We start from the raw sequence: 5,469 nt of genomic DNA, 5'->3' as shown, positions 1-5,469 counted from the left end.
AGCTCTCTCAGCATCCTTCCATCCCAAGGAAAGGAGCTCATGCTGTAACAGTCTTGGGTTTTCCATGATCATGGGCAATTAACAGGTTCCTCACTGATTACACATGCAAATAATTTAAGACTTAACTGTCTAGTACTGTGAACATTTACTTTAAAGTTTAGATATGCACTTGGAGCTTCCCCTCAAGAGTTTTGTTTTCTTTTATGTGTATGTATGTTTTTAATTAAAGGTTTGGTCCAAGCTACATTGCTACTTTAACACTTTGATTATGAGACAAATTTTATCTGTACACATTGACTGCAGTCGTTTTTTTCTGTGCCAGAATGTTTCTTCCCCACCCCACCCCCGCAGGATTCTTTTTTGAGAGGGTTTTTTTCTTTCTCGTTTTTTTGAGGAACAGAAAGAAGTTGTGGTTTGATTTGCTGGGTCTCAATGACAAAGCTTTTCTACTCCCTCTTTTTAAAAACACGAACTGAAATCTGTATGTTTAAAAAATGTTTCAAGTCTAATCTTTGTATGGTAGTAATGGATATTGTATAATTGTACATAGAATTGCACATAAAGAATCTAGATATGAATAAGTGCAATAATTGTATCTGTTGCATTGAGGACTGCCAAGGTCATAGTATCTGATGATGATGATGTTGTTATTGTTGAATTAATTGGATCTGAGGTGACGATAGGCTGCATGTCGGGTTGGCTGCCCAATATTCTAAGCCCGTCATGCTGTGGACCAGAGGCTTCTCAGAAAGAAAAGCCTTCAATGTAGGCTTTTAACTTATCTTCAAAAGAGAATATGCATGTAATCACAGAGACACACTGACAGGACTGAGAGGCACTTGCCATACAACTTTAAATATACCACAATTTTTGTAACCCCATTTTGATATTTCTATGTTTTTTAATAAATATAGGAAACTGAAACAACAAAAAACTTAGATGTCCCAGAATTTCCCCTTCCTCCAAGGGGTCCAGCTCTGAATTACTGTAGAAACGGTCGTGTAACTAACCTTTCATAGCAATGGGTGCTGGGGAAAGGAGCACGGGATTATGTTTCCAGAGCAGTTAGAACAGCTAAATTATGAAAAAGAATGCTTATGTTCTGTGTGGGACTAAGGAAGAAATACTACGTTTGACTTTACATTATACTCCCACTATTCTAAAATAAGCAAAACTTGTGCTTGTTCAGTGACAAGTAATATCAAAAGACAATGTGGTAGTTACCCGCTACATCTTTCTCGAAGCAAGCATTGCCGTTTTACAAGAGTCACCTCATTTGTGTATCCTGGCTCATTCTCTGGTGCTTGGGGTATTTGGTTTTTTGCATGTGCTTCTTGTAATTTGTAATTCAAGACAAATTTCCTTCAAAATTAAAACAAAATGATGATCACCTCTTTAGCTTTAGGAAGAGGAAGCGGTGGTGTGTCTTACAAAACAGGGCATACCCTGCAATGTTTATTGCTTAATTATTCTTTGTGAAGCTTCCATTTTGGCTCTATCTTATAGCCCCGAGATGAAGTGTAAATAATAGAGGAGTTCAGTGTTCTTCTGTAATGGGACTAAAGCTTTTATTTATCTTCCTTTCTCCTTCACTGGCCTTTTGCTTTCCCGTGTCAAAGCTCAGTACATGCCCTTTCGTTCTAGGAAGCCTCATACAACCATGCCCTCTCTTCTTTGGACTCCTACTGTGTAGAGTGGTACTGCCTTGGTTCAGGCTCTCAGAATCTAACCTTCCAATCAGGGCTGCTTCACTGCAGAACTTTCCCTGTGAATGGCGCCCGCTGGGAATGTGCAGTGCCCGTATAAAACTGCTTCTGCATCCACACTTTCACAGCACCTGTTTCAGTTATTCATATTTATATCCTTATGTCTGTGATTCTTTGATTAATTGCTAGCTCACCAGTCTGTGAGCCCCCCTGAGGTGAGGGACCTTGTCTGGTTTTGCTTACCATGGCATCTGTCTCTTACCCATAGCACGGGGGCTGGCTCATAGCCTCTAAATCGTCTCCTTGCCTCCAAATTCACACCTTTTGCAAACCATTCTTCTCACTGCTACCAACATCTTTACAAACTCAGATAAGTCCTCTCTGCAGAAAATGTAATGGTTCCCCATACACATAGATTAAAATCTAAATTCCAGGATACAAGCTGCTTTTTAAGCCTTATCTACTTTCCTAAAAACACTGCTTTTTATTTAGGTTTATTTTACCTTACCTTGTATGACATAGAGCTAGTTATTTCCCTGCCTTGCTTCCTCTTTAGTTTGTAAATTGCTTGCATCTTTGTAGACTCTTGGTCTTCATAAAACGACTCAATAAATATTTGCTTAATTGATTTAAGTATTATGGAGATACATGTCTCCTGAATCACTATACTGGATAGCTATATAGTTCTTCTTTCACCAGGAATTTAGATGTTTTATAATTATTCTTGTTTATATCACTGTGCCCTGCAAATATATTTTATTCCATTTTATTTACAGGTCTCAATTATATTGCCTGCCACATGATAATATTCGTATAATGGGCTCTGCAATCCTATATTAACTGATCCTTGAATATTTTTTTAAAGAGCTTTTTTTTTTTTTTTTTTTTAAATTTATTTTTGGCTGCGTTGGGTCTTCATTGCTCCACACGGGCTTTCTCTAGTTGTGGTGAGCGGGGGCTACTCTTCGTTGCGGCATGCGGGCTTCTCATTGCCGTGGCTTCTCTTGTTGTGGAGCACGGGCTCTAGGTGTGCGGGCTTCATTAGTTGTGGCACGCGGGCTCAGTAGTTGTGGCTCGCGGGCTCTAGAGTGCAGGCTCAGTAGCTGTGGAGCACGGGCTTGGTTGCTCTGCGGCATGTGGGATCCTCCCAGAGCAGGGCTCGAACCCGTGTCCCCTGCAATGGCAGGCGGATTCTTAACCACTGCACCACCAGGGAAGTCCCTTGAATATTTTTTTTGTCTGTTAAACTTTGGTATCTACTTAAAGTCCTTTTGTCCCCGTATTTAATTAGATTAATTAGTGCTTTAGATTTTAATTCGCATGAGACTTTTGCATTTGCCTCTATTGTGTTTTCTTACTTTCTTACGCTTCCTTCTTTCCTAAGGGTTAAAGTTTTTCTGAAAATGTCTATCAGAATTCTGTTATAGTGTCTTTTAGTTGCTTCCCTATGTAAAATGTTTTACCTGCCTTAAAATATTTAGAATGTTTTCAAGATAATAGAGATCGAAAACTTCAGCAGACTGAGGAATTTGTGCAAATTCAGCATAGCACCTTCTTTTGTTGCCTAGGTAAACTGTACCATATTTAAAGATGCCATGCTTTGAGAAGATTGCCTGAACTTCAGCTTTCAAGTTAATGCCATCTTGATTATAAAGATTCCAAGAGCCTTTAAAATATAATTTTTTTTTCCTGTGGAAAGGCATTTTTAAATTTTAAATATAGCAGTGTGTACATGTCAATCCCAAACTCCCAATCTACTTTAAAATAAATAGATGTACTGTACTTTGCAAAACTGTAATAGCAGAAAGCTGGAAACATTCCATATATTTATAAACAGGGGATTATTTGAACAGTTTGTGGCACATCTATGCAATGGGGTGCTATGGAGCTGTGAAATGGAATGAGAACTATCTCTATATATTATTATGAAATTCTTCAGGATATATTATTCAGTCTAGACGTCTAGGTTTTGCTTCAAAATAATATGGAGAGTGGAGAGGGGAAGCGAAAGCGTTTAGATAAAACAAAATTACTCATGAGTTGATATTTGTTGAAGTTTCTATGGTTATGTTTGAAATATTTCTTAAAGAAAAAGCTGAAAATAACAGATATGATCTAATGTTCTGAAGAAACTATTTTCCTGGAAAAGCCCTTAACATCTTTCATCCATGGATTGGACACACATTTTAGATTATTAACACAAATAAATCTAGATATATCACCAAAGCATTTTCAACTCCCTGAAGATTTAAACAAGAAATTGTGATTATTTGCCCAATGTAAAGTGTTGTGATGCCTTAATAATAATAGGTTCTATTAAAAGACTGCTTTATGGCCTTAAAAACATGTATGTTAAAGGAGGGGAAGTCCAAACAAAATCAATGACTATTAATATCATATAAAGAAAGACAATCTGACATGTGGTGCCTCCTGATAGGAGTACATACTACCACCTATGAAGTGGTTTTGTAGCAGAGGAGGAAGACAAGTGCAAGTGTAATTTATGGCTTTGGCAGAAAATTGGAGATAGCAGAGTGGAAGCTAGAAGTCCAGACGCATTATCACATCTAATATGCACATATTTTTTATGAAACAGAAAAATTAGTTACTCCCATTTTAGAGAGGAGAAAAGAAACATAATGAATCAATGATATGCCTGTGGCCACTTTAATAAATTCAGGAATAAGAGCTTACCAGCACTTCTGGATTCATATCTCAGAACATATTTTCCATATTAAAAGAATGGGGATCCCTATCATCAAAGAGTAGCTAATCTGATAAAATAGATATGAGAGGTGATACGTGTTCAACAAAGCCTTAAAATTACATAGGCAGAACACTCTTGGACATAAATAGCAGTGTTTTCTTGGGTCCCTCTCCAAAATAAAGGAAATAAAAGCAAAAATAAACAAATGGGAACTAATTAAACTTAAAAGCTTTTGCACAGCAAAGGAAACCATCAACAAAATGAAAAGAAAATATTTGCAAATTATATGACCAATAAGGGATTGAGATCAAACAAATATAAACAGCTCATACAACTGAACATCAAAAAACAAACAACCCAATCAAAAAAATGGGCAGAAGACCTGAATAGACATTTTTCCAAAGAGGAAATGCAGATGGCCAGCCAACAGGCACATGAAAAGATGCTCAACATCACTAATCATCAGGAAAATGCAAATCTAAACCACAATGAGATATCACCTCACCTGTCAGAATGGCTATCATCAAAAAGACCACAAGTAACAAATGTTGGCAAGGATGTTGAGAAAAGGGAACCCTTATACACTCTTGATGGGAGTGTAAATTGGTGCAGCCATTGTGGACAACAGTATGGAGGTTCCTCAAAAAACTAAAAATAGAACTACCATATGATCAGGCAATTCCACGTGTATATATCCCAAAAAAGCCAAAAACTCTAATTCAAAAAGATACATGCACACCACTGTTCATAGGAGCACTATTTACAATTGCCAAGATATGGAAACAACCTAAGTGTCCACCAACAGATGAATGGATAAAGAAGATGTTGTATGTATACACACATGGGATACTACTCAGCCATAAAAAAGAAAGAAATTTTGCTATTTGCGGCAACATGGATGGACTTGGAGGGCATTATGCTAAGTGAAATAAGTCAAACAGAGAAAGATAAATACTGTATGATATCACTTATATGTGGACTCTAAAAAATATAACAAACTAGTGAATAAACATAAAAGAAGCAGACTCACAGATATAGAGAACAAACTAGTGGTTA

Source organism: Phocoena sinus, chromosome 9 (genome assembly GCF_008692025.1).
Source record: "Phocoena sinus isolate mPhoSin1 chromosome 9, mPhoSin1.pri, whole genome shotgun sequence".
Classification (NCBI taxonomy): domain Eukaryota; kingdom Metazoa; phylum Chordata; class Mammalia; order Artiodactyla; family Phocoenidae; genus Phocoena; species Phocoena sinus.
The sequence above is the reverse complement of the archived record's forward strand: the minus strand, read 5'-3'. Positions refer to the sequence as shown.